This window comes from Micrasema longulum, unplaced genomic scaffold (assembly GCF_059751315.1).
Source record: "Micrasema longulum isolate JH-2025_06_02 unplaced genomic scaffold, ASM5975131v1 h1tg000541l, whole genome shotgun sequence".
NCBI classification, from domain to species: Eukaryota; Metazoa; Arthropoda; class Insecta; order Trichoptera; family Brachycentridae; genus Micrasema; species Micrasema longulum.
Genome location: NW_028277737.1, coordinates 1 through 21,349, shown reverse-complemented (window position 1 = coordinate 21,349; position 21,349 = coordinate 1).

Below are 21,349 nucleotides of genomic sequence, written 5' to 3'. Positions count from 1 at the left end.
TTATCTTTATATACTTACTTTTTATGTTTTCAAAAAGAGGCTAAATGTTATTACCGTTTATAGTGGAGAGCCGAGTCGTTAAAAATTCAAGGTCGTGCATCTTCTCAAATTTTTGAAAAATTTCTAATTGCTCTTCCTTATAGAGAATTCTGAGCTGCTCTGTTGCTTAATCACAAATGACTATCGACGTGATAATAAGTGACGTCATAACGATTTCTCACCATGGTTGTTTATCGTTTTCGCGATCACAATGGAACATCCGTGAAAGTTATCGATCGGGATTATTATATTTTTTAATATTGTCACACCTCAACCTGATGCTTGGCAAAACCTAATATTAAATGTCAAAATATTTACGTTTCGTGACGCATAATCCTGCTGGGTAATCACATATTTGAATTTCACTGGTGTAAATATGAAAAATATTTTAAAACTTTAATTTAAAAAAAAATATTTAGCTTTTTAAGTTTTATTGATTTGTTCACAATTTATCATGCTATTTATTGTATTTGTCCAGCGACGCGGTCGGCAAGCCAAACATCAAGAAAAGCAGTCGCCAAAGTAATTGTTTGTTATTTCATTTTCACTTTTTTGTTTTAGATACTCCTTACTGTTTTGCAAATAAAATAAATTGTTTTATTTTTTGGCCGATTTTTTGGCAAAAAACTTTATTCGTTTACGAGGAAAACAAACAGACACGAGTGTTGACTTAGAGATTACACACGCGTTGATTTAAAACCGCGATAACTTAAGCATAGTCATTATTGTTCATTGTGATCGCTCAAATGCTTAGCATGTTTTTAAGCACGACAATAATAATTTGTGATTGCGCCCCAGGTTGAAGTTTGACAAAATTAAAAAATATAATAATCCCGATCGATAACCTTTACGGATGTTCCATTGTGATTGCGAATACGATAAACAACCACGGTAATAAATTGTTATCACGTAGCTTATTAGCTCATCGATAGTCATTTGTGATTGAGCTACAGGTGTTGCATTTATAGTTTCTCAGTAACGTAGTATGTCAATTGCGACAAAGAGGAATATTAAACTTTATTTCAGCCAGAAAATCGACACAATTGATTCGATTATTAAGTCAAATTATTATTATAATTTATTTTATTTAAATAAATATTTGCGTTTTTATGATTTGCCGAAACATAAAATTTTGAGGGCCATTTTCAACGAGTTGTAAATAACTCACTATTAGAAAACGGAATCGAGTTGTGGTAGAGAGAGATTTGAACCACGGACCTTTGGTCCGTGAGTCCGAGACACTAGCCACAGGACCACAACTAGATATAAATAAATAATCGATCCGCAATCAGAGCCTTTTGTAAAGGTAAGGTAAGTTTAGATTACTGAGCGAGGGAACATACATTTATTTATATAAAGAAACATGTTACATGATACCTAGGACCAACTCAAGAAAAAACTACTTTTTATTTAGAGCATGTCATTATTACAATACCGTTCTCTCCGATCACGCAGACACTTTTCATCTCTCCTATATGAAATATAGAAGATTCCTTATAGACAGTACACCCGTTTAGTTATACGATGTCAGTAATTATGTATGTACTCGTATGTTCATTATTATATTTTGTACCTCAAACATTATTTTCATATAACTTTTTTCTTTTCTTTTTCTTTAAATTTAAATTTATCTTTTTTCTATGTACTTAATTTTGTTAACTATATATAAATACATGTATTTTTAAGTGCCTTCCATTTCTTAATTGTTAAATTGCTCTTTTTCATACCAAAAGTGTACTTATTCAATAGCTTACACCTCTGTGGAAAATTTATATTAACTTTTTTCACAATTTTCGTTTTATATTCTTATTTTCTGTGTACAAAGTATGTAAAAACTGTGGTTTTTTCCCAAATAAAAGTAAATAAATAAGACAATTTTTTTTTATCCCTAACTCTATGAGGCCAAGAGCCCAAAAGGCATTTCATGTGTTTAAGAAATATATTGTATACTTTATCTACTCAGTTTATGTAAATGTTGTATTGAGGATTCCAGGTTAAGGAGGCGTATGACTAATGAGGTATACAGTACCATGGCAGTGCTTGAATTTTTTAAACATACTAACTAAAGTTAAGATCACAAACCTCAACCTCAAATGCAAAATCATTTATTCATTCAATTCAACGTTTTCATTAAAAAAATTAAACATTTTTATGAACTTCTGCAACTTTAATCACAAATTATAAATATTTCACTACGCACTTCGTAATGCACTTTACTAACACATGTTTATTATTGTGCAGTTGTGCACATTTTTAATACCTTGTAGTACCCGAATATAATCATTTTGTTGAATTTTGCATATAAATTTAATGTCGATTAATAGTGGTAAAATCTGACGCCGAATGGCATAAATTCAAACCGTCACAGTTTTACTGCCGGCGGTAGAAGGTGTACGAATCATAAATTTTGGAATACCGTAAAAAATACGGTCGCACCGTAAATACCCTAAATAATGACCACAAATAACCAATAAAATATAACGCTTTTATCCCCGACCAAAACATATCTATATCGGTAAATAGCAACGAATATAGGTTAGTGCGCGCTTATAACGGGGAAAAAAGTCTTTGTTTTGAAATCCCTTCTAATAAAAGTTGTATGGCAATATTTATGAAGAAAATTGTGGGTTTTTCTGGTGGCAACGATTTTGATGGACGCAAAAATATGGACATAATCAATGGCAGTTATCTCGATTTGTTTGATTATTCTGATGAAATAAGACCCTTAAAAGGCGTAGCTCAGTTTATAAGATATCGGGTTCTCTAGTTATGGACGTCTACTACAGATAGTTAGTCAGCAGTTAATGCAAGAACTATCCGATGCCGACGTTAATCTGACTTAGGAGGACGCACAGAGGTTGGCTGCTGACCCCAAACACTAGACCGTTATGATTATATTTTATATACGAATGACTTATCACAGTGCCATTTTAATTGAAAAATATTACGTATGTTGACGACATTGGACTATTCTATAAAAATCAAACAGACATATTTTCAAACAATGACATAAACGAAAACCTGACAATGTTGACTAAATGGACAAACATAAACATACTTACTGAATGAAAAAAATGCAACATTTTCTATTTTGAATCTAGAAAAAATTGTCATAAAGTAGATGCTTACATAAATAATGAACAATTAACTGAAATTGAAGATATTAAATAATTAAGACTAACAAAAGACAGACAAATGACATGGACAATTCATATCAACAATTCAATTAGCAAAATGGCTACAATATCTTGTTTTTTTTTTTTAATAAAAAACTTTGTTCCAAAAACGGAAAAAATTCTAATGTATGAAGCCAATATAAGAACTAGAATTTGTTACATGCAACTACAATGGGGAACAGGAAATCAAAATGACATAAACAGACAACAAAGCTAGCGAAATAAAATATTAAAGTTAGTATATGACCTACCCTATCTAACAGCAACTAAAGAACTTTTTAAACAAACTAAACAATTAAATGTAACTGAACTCTTTAAACTAGAATCCTAAAAATTTATTCATAAATAAGCCGCTGATGTAATTGTAGACAAAGAATTGAAAAACTTGAAAAAACTATAGTTAACATGAACACAATACGAGAATATCAGAAACATATCATATACAACCTTCTAAAACGAGAAAAGAACACTCGAGACTAATAAACCATGGACTGACATTATACAATAAACTACCAGACAAAACTCTCAGATAACTTTGACAAAAGATGTTAAAAATATAATTATTAGCCTTAGAATTTGAATTTTTAAAGTGAAAATATTTTGTCAAATGTACGTAAGGGTTTACCAATGAAAAATTGAAATAAGAAAAATTGTTTTATTTTAATATTTTCAGCCAAATGAATAAAAACTCGGATTACTATATTTTCTGTTCTGAACACACGTAAATATTAATATATATATATTTTAAATGAAGTGTTTTATGGATTTTTAGGATAGATAAGCGTTTTTGTAGAACATTTATTAAGTATCAGGGGACATATGAAAACATAATGAATAGTAGGTACCCACGTGAAATAACAATTAAGTTTAAAACAGTTGCATGCTAGGAATCACGTGCTTAAAAAACTCCCACCCCGTGGTTTCTAATATATGTCATAATTTTCGTGCAGGTTTCTTATTATTATACATATAAATGTATTTTATTTTTATAATACATTTGTATTTCTTTATGGTTACATATTTATTACAGCAATTTACATTTATCTATGTAAACAAAAGGTTTAATACGTAGTAAAAGTAATCTAAACTCCCTAACCAGATATAGCGTCTCCGTTTTAAGACAGTAAATACATGTTTTTTAAATCATAAATATTATGCACAAAATCTATTTTTTAAATCGGTTTTGTCAGTTTTTTATTTTTATTATTAATATTTCAAAAAAAAAATACGTGATAAGATAGCACGTTATGTAAAATAACAAATGTTAAAAAAATATATAGTGTAAACAGTTATGAATTTGAATGAAATGGTGTGGTAATAAATTAAGCAAAAATTCATTCATATCTTATCGTCATCTTACAAATAAGTTATTTATTTGAAACATTGTTTGTAAATTATTCAGCGTTTTAAAAATAGTTAAATTTGTGCTTTGTATTTTTTTCGAGCTAGAAAATTGTTTCATAGAACCTTACGTAGCGGCGGTCACAAAACGCGTAACTGTTCACAATTGAGAAAATCTTTTTAAGTACCTCAGAAAAGACGTTCAACTTCAATCTGATAATGGTTATCTAGGGACAGTATCGAATAATCATTATCTAAAATATGCTCCATTACTTCGATAGTAATTCCTTTCTCTCCCACGTTACGACCTTCCCCAGTACTTCAAGAAGATCGGTAAATATTGTACAAGACTATTTCAGCTTCACCATTTTCCCGAAATTTCTCTCTGTGAGAACAATATAAAGAATATCTCATTTCCGAGTAATTTTACCTCGTCCTTTGATATGCTTCTTTCTTTTGCGATATTTGTTACGAAAGGCATAAGACCCTTCCTCCTTTACCCGCCATTTTAGTTTAATTAACCTTACAAAGGATATTGCTTTGTGACCACAGCGGTTTTGCGAGTTGTTAATGTTTTTGAATAAAGAACCATCTAAAAATTTTATTGAAAATCCATTTATTTAATCGAATACGATGCTTTTTTGAGTTAGAGGCATAACAAAAGATTTTTTTTTGTGCTTTGTAATAAATTGATTTTGAACGAAATTCTAATTATTAGAGTGTTCGCTGAGAAAACAAAAAAAAATGTAACGAATTTTTTATCAATATGTTTTATCAATATCTGAACAAATTCAATAACAAAGAAGCTTGTCAGTTATTAACATTATTATGGGAGAGTATATTGAATAAAATAGAACTTAACGGTCTGATTAAAATAGACATAGACTCGAGTAAGATTACTAAAGTCCGTAGAATATGACGACAATACTTATTTATATTATACTAGCGGACTCGACAGACGTTGTCCCGCCCAAATGCTGGCTTGACTGCTATTAGCCGGTTGAATAAACATTTTTTCGTAAATAAGAAAACGCGTTATTTATTTTTGCCTTTTTTGGGTAATTCATATATTCGTCATAAGGCCTTATTTTTCGTTTTATCTCCTCATGTGATTAGCTAAGAGGCCTCGTCGTGCTCAAATCAAAATCATGCAAAAAACCGCTTCTCTAGTGCCATAATCCATGGAGACAATACGGGAATACGTGTTGTTGAAGAAAATTCAGATTACGTTTTACCCGAAACTTTCTAAAATTATGACATTTAACTCGTGCTCAATGCGAATTTAGTCATTCTTAACCAGCAGACGAATTTTGACGTGACCTTGATATCAAATTCAAAACTAAAAAAAATGAAAAGAAATATGACTGATTGTGTCGTGAAAGCGTGCATAAACTGTCTAGATATAAGGAAAAACAATTTTTATTAATAATTTGGTACCTAGGTACAGTAGGTTCCTACTTGTTTATGATTGAATTCCAAAACTAAAAAATATTAATATTCAAATATTGATTTAAGTAGGGGTACTTGTTTATAGTTGAATTTCAAAAGATAAAAAAATTCATTTTCAAATATAGAATTCTTTTTGGAAATGTCAAAATCTGCTCTACTTACCAACAGCGGTGCATTTTTTGTAAGAATCCACTTTTCAAAAATGTATAAAATGTCAGACAAAATTATTTAAGCATTACTAAAAATCCATTAAAAATAAGTTAGTATGTAGAAATTACGAAATCCTAAAAAAATGAATCAATCCAGTATCCATTAAAAATAATTGATGTTTTTGTAAACATTAAAATACAAACTTTTTAAAATACAAAAAAACAATACTATCCGAATTTTTCAATGTAAATATTTTAGTTTAAAGTAACCCTGGACAATCGATAAAAAACAAAAATATGCTTCTTACTTTTCTTCCCCTCCACAAATCGAAGATTTAATAATTTGTAAATCTGTAGGACGTAAATTAAAATATTTTGCAAAAAACTACACGTAAATCTGACAAGCCATTTTCGAGTTTTTGCGAGACTAATAGCGGCGATTCATTTTCAGATATATAGATTTCCTTTTAATATTTCATAAATCAAATCACCGAACCATAAGCTAAATAAATATATAAAAAAACTGATACTAATAATAAGATTATAAAGCTAAACAAGCTTCATGATTAAACATAATTCATAAAATGTTTGCAATATCTTGCAGCATTCTATTGCAATAGCCCTTTTCTTTATAGTCTAAAAGTAGTGATGTTTAATTCATTAAATGACTAAATCATGGTTTTTCGATCAAACCAAATTATAATAAATTCCACTAACCACGCGGCTATTGGTGGATTTCAGTCGTCATAACTGTCATATTGTAATAAATAATCTATAATTATTATATGCCTAATACCTACTGAATACTTATTTACAGTATCTTTGCATTTGTTGTGAAACACTTTAGTTTACAAATCATACGACAGTATAATTTAAATATTATCTTAAAAATGATGAATACGTGCATTGAGGAACAAAGAATCCCTAAACTATGGAGAAAGTCACGAATTGTGGCACTTTTGAAACCTGAAAAGGATCCCGCTTACCCGGAAAACTTTCGACCGGTCTCTCTTACATGCCAACTAAGTAAAGTAATCAAACGACTTATCCTTAATCGAATATTATAATATAGATCAAAATACAATAGATGAGCAAACCGGATTCAGACCAGGTAGATCATGTGTGGGTCAGGTGTTAAATCTTGTACAGCATATAGAAGATGGTTTTGAGGAGGGAAAAGACACTGGCGTAGCCTTCGTGGACCATGATTCGTGGAGCCGCATATGACACAATCAACCACAATAAGCTCCTTAAAAAAATCTAGTCCTTAACAAAGGACTATAAGCTTGCCCAGACCATCGGTTTACTTCTGTCTAATATAAGGTTCTATGTCATCTTCCAAGGCAAAAACAACAGAGGGAAAACTAAAAAAAATGGACTATCTCAAGGAAGTGTTTTTGCGCTTATTTTCTACAATATTTGTACAAACAACTTACTCACCACTGGATTAACAACCAAACAGTTCATTAGCGCCAATGACACAGCCATTAGAGATGGTTAATAAAAATTTGTCTAAATCCCTGTAGATACTTGGAGACTATTTCCAAGAAAAACACAACTTTCTGCTTTTTACTTGAGGAAAAGGGAAGCTGCCAAAGAGCTGAAATGAGAATGAATGGGAGAGAGGATAGAGCATTACAAAACACCGAAATACCTTGGAGTTACCCTTGAAAGAACGCTTACGTATAAGGAGCACTGTTTGCAAACTAAGCAAAGGGTATGTGCAAGAAACAATATAATACGTGAACTCACGGGGACTACATGGAGTGAAACGCCATCAGTACTTAGAACTTCGGCGCAAGGTTTATGCATATCAGCTGCGGAGTAAACGTGCCCGGTGTGGCAAAAATCTGCCAACTCCTAACAGGTGGACAAAGCAGTTGATGAAATGGCACAAATAGTAGTAGCATGCCCCAAGCCAACACCGACTGATAAAATATACCCAATCATCGGAATAGCTCCATCACACATTCGAAAAAGAACAGCCGCAGAAACAGAGAAGTACAAACAAACCTACGATCCTAGACATTCCCTACACCACCATCAACCGACGGCCTCGCGTCTGAGATCTAGAAACAGTTTTATCAAAGTCACCTCCCCTGTTGAATCTTCACAACAGGGGGGAGAAGAACTATGGCAATAGGATCTTGGAGCGAGACCGTGGATGGATCCAAATGAGAGTATCCAAGGAGGTGAACACCTACCATACTCTCTATGGATTGCTCTCAATAGACTACGGGGGGGTGTTACACGATGTAAAAAATAACTCCAGAGGTGAGGGTACCTCTCTGGTAATGATATATTGTGTGACCCAGAACGACAGCCACCTATTGACATGCCCGCTCATGGAGGAAGGCTGCACTATTGGGGATCTAATTGTGGCAAACGACAAGGCGATATCTGTCGCCGCATATTGGAGTGGCAGGATATAATCCAACCGGACACGCTAAGTAAGTAAGTACGACAATATATATTACAATCAGTTAAATGAAATGTTAATGTTCTAAACCTTCACATATTTTTGGTTGTATAGTCATACATCAAAATAATTCTACACAATAATTGTTAAATATCTCTTAAAGATAAATTATTCTTCTGCTTCTAGTGCCTTGCCGGGTCCCCCCGACGTTGGCGATCACTACAGCGAAAGCATATGTATGTATTTGTCTTGCGCTAATTTTACATTTTGCAGCCAGGACGACTGCTTATTGATGTACTCATCGTAATGATTCCTGGGAAAATATGACCAAAGTGGTTTCCCGTTGCTTTCTCTGATGGATTTTATGTCGGGGTTACCTTCCCTAAGCTGGTTGGTTTTGAGGCGCCAAAATCTTGCCTTTCATCCTCTCGTTATTTGCTGAGATTACACCGTTGTAAGTGTGATCCCATGGCCCAAGGTTTGCGACGTAGACGCTAACGAGTTGGACTTGTCAGTAGTGTTGCCGGTGGAATGCAACTGGGCGTTTACAGCATTTTAAAGAATCACATTCTCCAGCAAGATGTGACTCACTGCGACCCTACTGACAGTTTGAACCCCTATTATATATGAAAATAAAACTTTGTTATTAGTGTTACACAATTGTATTATTTTACAAGAACACAACTATAGTTTCGGACAAGAATAAAATTGTGTAACACTAATAACAAAGTTTTATTTTCATAATAATTTATAATGAAGGGTTACGAAGTGAATGCCGATTCAACTAAAAATATATCTTAGAGGAATTATTTTCGGTAATGTAAAATGCAATATGACGCTTAAACATAATCATTACTCCACTTTCCGCACCCAGCGGTGCATATTACACTGTATTCAAAAAATGCAAAATAAACATTCGCGTTCTTTTGATTTTCCCACATATTTCAATTTTGGGCCCATTTTCAGAGTTGTAATTAACTCGCTTTTAGAAAATGAGAATCATATTTGGGTAGAGAGGGTTTCGAACTTTGGACCTTTGATCCGTGAGTCAGCAGCATCCACGAGACTAAGATCTTTTGGAGGAATATTAATAAAGAGCTTGGATATTGATTAAGGAAAGTCAATTGAATCAGAGGCTATTTTTAACAAAAAAATACCTGTTTGGGGCATGGCCACAGCCCGACTACAATTTGTAAACCAAATTCAGCGTATTTCGATCATTTGTTTCCTAAATGTTAGGTGATCAGTCCTTCACTTCTCGTACCAGTCCAGGAATAATAAAATATTTCAGTTATAGTTCCAACATCATTTAAAATACAATATTTTACGTTCTTCCAGGAATTGAACCGAGGACCTCCAAATAGTAGACGAACGCGTCAACCACCCACAACGAGGCGGACTTATCTCCACTTGATTCAGAGTTTTAACCTTAAAGCAGAAAACACTCGTTCAGGGTTCTCGGCCGTATTACAATGGGAAGTTGTGTATCTTCAATTTTATCTACATACTCGTAATATAATGTAGTTTTATGTATGAAAAATAAAATATGTTTACAATTTATTTTTCTAAAGAAGTCCAATTATTAGGTAACCAACGAAGGCAATTTAAATGTTCATACAAATATCAGTGAAATATAATAAAATGAACGTAGTTATGCAGAAAACAGCCCGTCCACAATATTGAAAAAATTAGATTTTGGTATTATGGAACTCAGGAAGGTAAATTTTATGTTTTGTTTAAAATGGCCAGCCCGCTTCAATAAAAAACCGTAATAATCACCTTCTGAAAATTTCGTGATGTAAAAATGTCATGGAAGTGAATGTCACCTCTCACATTCAGAGTTTGTATGAGGTTTCATTCAATTTTACATATGGCTGTCATTAAAATATTAAAAGCTGGTAAAATACATGATAATTTTTTTTTGTATTGTAAAACAACGATTACATACATTATTTATCATTTCTCATAACTACGTTCAAATAGAGATGACGCTTCATATAACAGCAATTTGAAATTGTGTTCTTAAAATTAATTAGTAGAGTTAAAAATCCTTATTTTTTATGCGGCTTAGTTTGAATAAAAAGCTGTACATCGCGCCCTTTCGTACTGTTTTACATTTTCTTAAAGTAAACAAGAAAAAACACAATTTTTCACTTAGATAAACTCCGGGACTTATGTTGAATGGAACATAAGTCGGGTATTTAGTGCTACATCTAGTGCGTACACATTACATCAATGACAAATTTACACATTTTCGTACATAAATATTGATGTTAATATATACCGTCTCTGGTTCTATTTCACACATAGATCTATGATCTTCATCAGCTTTGAAATAAAGATATCTATATACTTTTTTACAACAACCTTGAGGCAATTTTTCACGAAATGGCGCTTTGAAAATCATCCTGCATTGTGATAACTATTATTATCTATGCCGGCAATATGAAAACTTCACCAATTTATGAACGCCATTATTCCTTCACGTTCTGATTTATTGAATCATAAATTCTAGTCAACAATTTCTCTATCATTAGGAGTAAGAATACGCCGATAAATTACAAGGGCCTAATGGAAACATTAGCTCACTCTACTCCATGGAGAATTCGCGTGTATTATAAGAGAATGTCTCTATAATTCGAGTGAAACATTATCATAAAACAACGCCAAGAAGATTTGGCGTTTTGTTTCAAACTAGAGTAAGTAATTCTCAAGTGCTGCGTATAAGTAAAACATAAATATTATAAGAAGTTTTTTACAGTAGACAAATGTAAAAAAAAAAAAAACTATATGTTCACCTATGAAAACAGAGATGGAGAACATCTTAGAGAAGAAAATATGGAAGCATAGGCATTTTTACGGTTTATGTCCTATTTTATTTATTGTATGTTGTGACGAACCAATTAAAGCCGGTGCTCCGTTTAGCCGGTTTTTCACCAGCAACATTCGCCGTTTCTCTATGATACAATTTGTAAGCTAATTTTCATAGCGACACATATTTTTTGGCGTGTGGTTTTTGAAAACGAGACAAGTGGTCCACGCGCAGCTTCGTACTTGAAACTGGCTAAAATCGGTGGCAGCTTAGGACGCTGTCCAGAAACTTATACACTATGGAACCCGATTTAGGGTAAGTTTTTTTAAAATTAATATTTCAACTTTTGAAAATCGTCATTGTGACCTTACTAATAAGGTTTTTGTTCATAACAGGTTTCTTTTTTTAACTAAATTATATCGATTTCATAATATATTCTGACGCCACGTGGAAGTGATTTGATCTATAATGCTATTTCTGATATAAAAACAGTGAAATTTTTAAATTTTTAATTAATATGATCCTTGTCAAATTTGATTACCATTTCATTACTTTTCGGTTCAGTTTTGGAGCTCAGGAAACGGGACAATGTGCAGTTATTTTTTTGTACAGAACCGGGGAGGAATTTTGAGAGAGTAACAGAAAAAAAATGTTAAAATACCTATTCATGAAAATTATCAGGCATCGCGCATTTTTTTGAGGCAATAGGTTTTGCCTCGTGTCCTCATATTACATGGGTCATGAAACGGTACAAGATCTTGTTTAATTTCTTGTACTTAAAATAAATAAAGTACATAAATACATATATAACATAATAAATATACATTTTATGTTAACTATGGAAGGTTTTGCGTAGCAGATGAGTAGTGTTTTTCCGAAACATCCCTTCACTCTCACAGTTCCGCACTTCTGCTGGGAGAGCATTCCATACCGTTAGGCTTGTCTGCGACCGCAAATGCGCGTTTACAAAATGTGCGCTGGTTGCGTACAGGGTTAATGACTTTTCCCATTGCTGTAGATTTAGCTGAGCTAAGCGCCAAACCTAGCATGCGTTATTTTTATTTGTTTTTTTATTAGTAAACCTTTAGTTTAGCATGAAAACAATACATTAAAAATTAAAAAAAGAACACCTAAAATTTAAACTTGCCAAAAAATAGTTATTCCCTCGTGTTTGGTAAATGTATAAAATAGGATTAAAAATGTATAGCAAACAATAAATAAACACACAATTGAAAATTGAAAAAAACTTCCACTTTAAAAAAAAATGACAAAATTAATTAACATTCACAGGCACATATACACACAGGTACATATACTAACAATATACATATATACTGACTTACACAATTCATAAGTTACATATTATTTATTTGATATTATGATAAAATTATGTTTAAAAAGGCATGTTTCAATCTTTATGTAATTCAACAATACTTTGAGTTTGTCCAAATTTTTGTAGACAAGGACTGGATTCGACTCCCTGGGGAGCTGTTTATATTAACATATTACAACAGAGATGAATAACATTTGAGAGAAGGTAATATAGAAGTCCAGGCATCTACAGGGCTTATGACCTGTCAATGGCTGGTTTAAGTGGCCACTTTACACACTGTGTAACATTCAATTCGACAGGTCATAAGCCCTGTAGATGCCTGAACTTCTATATTACCTTCTCTTAAATGTTATTCATGTCTGTTGTAACATCTTTATATAATTATAGTATACGTGTGATGTCACTGAATTCATTCTAGGCGGCTTAATCGATTTACGTGCGGTTTTTATAGACAGGATCTGGACTTTTTTGGTTTAAGTTTACAACGATTTAAACGAGCACTAAATAAATAGTCCAGATCTTGTCTCGATGTCCCTTATGTTTGTCAATGCTTCTTTCTTTTTTTTTTTTAAATGTTTTAAACTATTCTTTTATTGTAATATTTAAACCTTATAAATTGTATACATGGACAATGTCCGTTAATAAATAAATAAATAAATAAATAAATAAATAAATAAATAAATAAATAAATAAATAAATAAATAAATAAATAAATAAATAAATAAATAAATAAATAAATAAATAAATAAATAAATAAATAAATAAATAAATAAATAAATAAATAAATAAATAAATAAATAAATAAATAAATAAATAAATAAATAAATAAATAAATAAATAAATAAATAACTAAATAAATAAATAAATAAATAAATAAATAAATAAATAAGTAAATAAATAAATAAATAAATAAATAAATAAATAAATAAATAAATAAATAAATAAATAAATAAATAAATAAATAAATAAATAAATAAATAAATAAATAAATAAATAAATAAATAAATAAATAAATAAATAAATAAATAAATAAATAAATAAATAAATAAATAAATAAATAAATAAATAAATAAATAAATAAATAAATAAATAAATAAATAAATAAATAAATAAATAAATAAATAAATAAATAAATAAATAAATAAATAAATAAATAAATAAATAAATAAATAAATAAATAAATAAATAAATAAATATATATTTTTGCGCTGCGTGTGTTCGTAGATATGAAAATCTTCAATCCAATAAGTAAAAAAAAAATAGGAGCATAAATATATGTAAAATGCACCCCTGTTGATGAGAAGAGCCGAGTTTGACATTTGGAAAAAAAAAATATTTAAAAGGTATTATTTTATGTTTTGGAATTCAATCATAAACAAGTATCGAGGTACCTATTTATCAATGAAAAGTCTTTTTCCAAGCTATAAGCAGGAAAGTCAACGTTCAGGCAGGACAACGTCTGTCGGGTCCACTAGGTTTATATAAAATGTCTCCCTCGATACCGGAGACCCGTGTAAAGGAAAATTATCTTTAATGTAAAAAATTCAAACATGAATTGTAATAGAACAAATAAAATAAACACACACTTACATACATTTTATTTTAAAAATTATGAAAGAAAGCTTTTTCTAAATTTAAAAAAATTTTTTGGTAATTTATTTCTTCCCGTAGATTTAGTGGTAAATTGTTGAAAACTTTCCTTCCTATATAAGTGTAGTGATGGCCGCAGTAGTTTTTATTATCCGTAGAGCGAGGCATCCTGTTCTCAATCTTCCCGTAATACGGTCCGATAAGAGGCTCTCCTTATGCACCTGAAGCATACAAAACTTTCCGTCAATATTCTCCACCCTTAAAATTAAACTTCCTGAAAAGTTTGGTAGTTGAGAAGAAGGATGGTTTACATAGTATTACTTTAATAATTCTTTATTGTAAGACACTTATGGGTCTTAGATGAGCGTTAAAAGTCCTTCCCGATCCAACTATTGCCTATTGAACAATTGAACGTAGTTATGCAGAAAGCAGCTAGTCATAGAAAAGTAAAACTGAGATAATAGCACTTTTGTGAAAAGTGTGAATAATTTAATCTACGCAACAGTTGGAATGTGTTTGACTTTAAAAAATGATAAACAATAAAAACATTAGTTTTTTTTATATAACAAACAAGAATACAATTACGTATTTGACCAGTTTTATTAATTTTTAAAGTACCGTTAGATTTGTCTAGGTCTTTTCTGCAAATTGAGAAATGCCGTTTTTGAGATAGAAAACATTTTGAAAAGGTGATTATTTCAGTTTTTTTGTATTAAAACAGTTTGGCTGTTTTTAGCAGAACATAGAATTGACTTTGCTGCACCCAATAACATCAATATCTATTTTTTTCAAAATTGTGGACTGGCTGCCTTCTGCATATCTACCTTCAATTGACTGTACTAGAGCATACTAAACTATCTTCAATGTATCCGTCGATAAGATACCTCTAAGTTCTAAAAATATGTGGGTGTGTATGTTTCTTTTAGATATTCAGAAACAGCGTTGTGCAGTGACTTGTATAAAGGCCAAAAGAGTTTGTATTCTTCCTTCTGTAAAAAAACATTACCAGTGTAATCCCCAAAGTAGAGAGTTATGTAGTAATTATGAATGTTTTCAATTTTATAACTCTTTCACACAAAAGCGTATTGTTTTCAATGCATTCTTTTTTCGAGTTCCAAAAACACAAATGATAAGATAAAAAAATGTAATGTCATTCTTTCCGTCTACTTCAGTTGCAAAGATCCTTTTTAAAACGCGCTTTTGTTAAAATTGGCGATAAGCCACTTAAATGAAGGGATGACCTGGCATTTATTTGAGAGTTTTTCACGTTTTAAGTAAGGCGAAACTGATACAGCCCAATTGTTATTAAGTCCTTAAAAATTGCTGAGTAAATGCAAATTCATAAATGTTGTATATTAACTAGAAGATTTTTTCCAAATCTAAGAAGATTGTTCAAGTTTCAATTGAAAAAATCTTTTTTATTCACACTGTAACATTTAACCTATGAATGCTTTGACTTCAAATTTTTTGTCACAAAAATGTTCTCTAGAACACGTTATTTTAGATAATTACAATTGTTGTTAACAAACATTTTGATTTATTCAAAATATTATTGATTAAACCAGCTGGTCCAAGAATAAGTCTAAAAATTAAAAACGTTGTCAAGCGTTGCTTAGTAGGTGAAATAGTTCAACTAGTTGAATCTCACATGGATGAGACATGGATACGCATAACATATTGTTTTTTTTTTTAATTCTTTATTTTGATTACAACAGCAATACATATTTTTTTAACAGAGCAATAAATACAGACATGTTACTCGGATAGCAAACACCACATATTATTATGATTATTCTCAAAAAAATCGATGTTCAAGTATTTCGTAATTGTATTTAAATGAGGGAAAGTTTGCTTTAAATATTATTTTTGCCTAAAATTAGATGAAACAATAGAAACATGAAAAATAAGGTTATTTTTACGATTTTTTGGAGGAATGTTAATAGAGATCTTGGATATTAATTCAGTAAAGTCAATTGAATCAGAGTCTATTTTTAACAAAAAAAATACCCGTTCGCTTCTTAAAATGGTTCTCCATCCCTGATGTAATAATATTATTAAGATAGAGGAAAAATTTAAGATGCCATATTAACATGTTTTGATAATGTGACTTGATTGTTTTTAACCCTTAAGACGCCTCGCCTAAACATGTGACGTGAGTGGTCGCATGGGATACATTTGTATGCCACCCAATCTGATTTTGGGATATTAAAATTAAACAACTGTGCACAATTGTTTTGTTTTATTGAAATAAAAAAATACATTTTACTCGTTGACAATCACTACAAAAAAGGGAATTTGGGACAACCTACAAGAAACAAACAATCTTGCTCGATGTTTTTTAAATCAAGTTAACCATGTAGACCCAGGCGATACAAATACAACGTTATGCAGAGAGTTTTTGAATACGTGACTCTCTTATGTGTAAAAAAAATATGGCGTCCCCGAGACCTTAATTTTTTCATACTACTCGAATGCCAGTTACATTAAAGATGACGTATTTTAATAAATTCCAATTGAGACCACATAATGTTGAATCGAGAAATCAAGTGCAAAGTAAACACAAGCAGAGCAGAGCATCAGCAACTGATTTATCAGATTTATAAAGCAAACCTATAATTGAATTTAATTTACATAAGACTGGCATCTTCTTGAAACGGGAAAAAGAAGACTATCCATGGCTAACAAGGAAAACTATCAAATTATTAGTGACATTGGACAAATCTTACTAATTTGAGCTAACGTTTTCTTTAATCGTGAACATAAAAACGAAAAATAAAAATACATGGACTTTAACATGAAAATAATTTTGCGATTTGCATCCTCAAAACAAAACGGCTTTTGAAAATGTTACGAACAAATAAACAGGCATAGCATTCTCACTAAAGTTATTGTCATTTTACTTGAGTGTGGGATCTAAATCCCTTGCATTTTACTTTCGCCTTGCTTGTAACTGCGACCCTCCAAGCAATGCTTAGCAACTTCTTTGAGAGTCACGACCCACACGTTAAAAAACACTGTTCGAATTTTATGGTTGACCAAAGGGTGCTGTCAACGCCTATATAAAAATCACCCATCGGCACCTCTCCCTCTGCAAATTTGTGACAAGGTGGAGATACCCCACGTCTGTCACCTACTTTTTACTACAATTTGGATTGATAATCATATTTATTGTAGAAATCTTGCTCATTATCAGAACTCGAGTCCTCTAAATAAAGTTCATCGTGGTCAGGCACACGGAGCCATGGTTCAATTTTAACTTCTTGTCTTTTATTCATAGTTTTGCTGGATATGAAATATTGTTTATAAGTAATAATTTGTGTCTTCATTCATAATGAAATGTGTATTATGTATGTACAATATGTAAACATAATATAATGTCAAACAGTGAATATTGAGAATATAAAATTTGATAAACCTCTATGATTCAAAACCAGCACTGTAAAGAAATGTTTATTTAACAGGTTGCGCGGGTTACATATCGTCTGGTAATTGCTATAACTAGGTTATTTAAAAATCAGCATTTTTGAGTTATCCACTAAAACGCATCTTTATATTTTCCCCCATGAATGCTACAAACAGAAAAATTATGGTATATTTATATCATGTTATGATGTAAATTTTAATGCATGGCTTGTTTATTCATAGAGTTCATGTTTGAGTATAAAAAAATGTGTTTTTAGTGAGTAACTCAAAAATTATGATTATTGAATTACCTAGTAATAATAATAACCAAATAATATATTTTTTAAATTTAATATGCGAATTGCATTATTTTTTTACCTCGCTTGTAATGTTAAAAGTTTATATTCAAAAGGATAGTCAGTTATTTGTTTCCTTCAATTTACTCAAATGAATAACTTTATTAAGTTGATATGTTCATTCTTAAGATGAGGTAAGTTGTTTTGGCTGTGGCTTGTTTAAGAGCTTTTCCGAATTTGCTCTGGTGATGAGAAAAACCCACAAAACTCTTCAGGAGAAGGCGGACTGTTGTCGTTCGTCAACAGACCTTCCGATCCACTTGAAGAGTGTTCGGCATTTAATGTCCTGCTATCATTGATATATTTTATTGCCTTAACTATATCAATCATGTATAATATTACCTTTCTTGACAAGTCTTTATAACAAATCACTATATGGACATTCCACGATATTATGTACACCACAAAACTTAAGAAATTCTGTTTTTTATGGTAATAGGTGACACATTATGTATCCCGCGCGATCACAGTAGGGTAATGTACATTTTTGCAAGTAATGTTAAAATTATTTCAAAATTCAATTCGTCTGAAACGTTTCCATTTTTTGTTCGAAAACATTTTCCTCATAGAGTACACCGCCACAGTCTCATATATCCACTCCCCAAATTCAAAATTTAGGCATGAAGCTCACCCGTGAAAATATTACTAAACAAAACATTTTTTATGGCCAGTAAAAACACAACCGAATGGTTTAAATTAAATATTCCTTTGTCTGGGATTAATCATTTTATTTTTATGAGTAAACAATCACTGTGCGGAAACAAAGAAAACTAATTTTATTTTTTTGAGATATATTTTAAGCTTATAGGGTTTATTGATTCGTAATATTATTATTATGGATAACTTATACAGCGCCATTTTCGTAATAAAATATCTCAAGGGCGCTTTACATAGTGATTCTATTGTTCAATTAATTTAATTGAAGCTTTTAAATAAATAATTTAATTAAAACAATTTATTTTGTTGTCACATGCTACGGATTTATTCAAATGATTTAGAGGACAAGTGGGTTTTAAGTTTTTTCCGAAACATCAATTCATTTTCACAGCCTTGCACCTCTGCTGGGAGAGCATTATATGCCATAGAGCCTGCGACCGCAAATGCGCGTTCACTAAATTTAGTGCGCTGTTTGCGTAGAGGTATAATAACTTTTCCTCTCGCCGTAGACGTAGCTGATCTAAGCGTGAGACGCCTGTCAGCTAGTTCATCTGGAATGTATAGTTTCCTTAGATGTGACATATACATAAGCCAACAGAGTTTGGATTCGACCCTCTGTGAAAAACGTAGCCAGTGTAGTTCCCGAAGTAGTGGAGTGATATGACTGAACTTAGAGATTCCAAAAAAAATAAGTCTCGCTGCGGCATTCAATACAAATTGTAGGCGAGTCATTTTGTTGATTGGTAGACCTGCATAAATACCATTACAATAATCGACTCTAGACACTACAAACGCATTTATTAATTGACGGACGGCATCGACGTATATTGTCGTTGCACATTAAATATGGGCTATATAACTCTAGAAACATTCTGAAATAATCGATAAAAACTGATTTAAAAAAAATCAAAACCAAAAATAACTCTTCTACATACAAACAAAGTAGTGAAAATACAATGTTTTTCAATTAAATAATATATTTATTGACAACATTAATTACTTTATGGCAAAAATTCTCATTTTTCTGTGATTTTGCCACATGGGTTATATTCTATGCACACTTTTTGTCATATGACCCATTTTCAATTTATATAAAATGAACGAAAACAAACAAACCATCGCATTATGTGGACCGATATGGTCAGCATTGCAAATGTGCTACTAAGAGCAAGAATCTAATGCTATAGATAAATCTGTCAAATCAAATGAAATGAAATTCTTTCGCATTGGATTACGGATTGGGTTACATTGAATCCGTAACAAACCTTGCTCTATAAAAATAATATTTAAAGACTCCTGGCAAGCAAAAAAAATACTTAAAGAGAGAAGAATATTAACCAATAAAGAAATATATATAAAAAACGATCTTACGCAAGCTCAGCAAAATTATATTTCGGAACTAAAAAAGGAGTTAGAAGAAAGGATCCAAGGCGATGAAGAAAACCTTACAATTAAATATAGCCACGGCTGTCTTAATATTATTAAATCGACCCCAAAAAACTAAATGAGTACACTGTTTATAACATGAATGTGAGAGGTTTTAAAAATATTATTTGTTATGTGTTTCGAGTTAAAATTTATTTTGCCATTGTTTATCATTTCTTATAGATACATTTTTTTCTTACTCATATAAATTTTGTTCAGCTCTTTTTTACATGTGTATACATTTAACCCGTTTGAAGCATGTTATCAATTTATTAACAATCTTCTTTTCTACCCGCTTACAACTGTCAAAAAAATCTTTATTTTTTTAACATTATTTATGTATCATATTTATATATATCATACTTATTTTTTACTAATTATATGTAGGAATATGTATTTGAATGTACCAACTGCTATATTTTATATCTTATTTAATATATTTAAACTATATACCACACTTGTTTTAACCCTCCGGGCGTTTATGTGCTGACTGATATTAAAGTCCTGAAGGTACCCTACCTAAGGCTTGTGCTGAGAGGAAAGAAGTACGTTTACTGAACTTAATTATAAAAGGCAAATTAAAGGATCTACGAGGAGTGGGCAAAAGGTAGATCTCCTGGCTGTGGAACATACAAAACTGGACGGGAATTAGAACAGTCGAGAAGCTGCTCAGGACAGGGACATATAGTTTCGGCTGATTGTCGACGTCGGTAGGACCTGACATGAGAATGAAAAAGATGCGTAAATAATAGCATCATAACAACGTTACCTTATGCAACATTGATGTCATTAATTTTAACACTAATAATTGTGAATTATTCACGATATAAAAACAATACATATTTATGATTTCGCTTAATTCCATGTCATAAACAGGGTTATGTTGTTTGTCTAATACAATATGGCAATCGCATGAATTTGGATTTAGTTAATGTAAATATTTTTTTTAGTATACAGAAGCAATGTTAAGTAAGATTAAATGGCTTATATTTAAATGGAATATTTTAATTGTTTGCACATTTGTATTTTTTTATTTATTGGAGATATCAACAGTAATACGTGTAACAAAAATATAACAAATAAAATATGCAGAGAATAAAACCAATGACAGATATCAACAGAAATACATTAAATACACGTGCAATACATACTAGTGTGTTTGTGTCAGTGTAAGTGAGTGAGAGGGTAGGTGAGTGGGTGA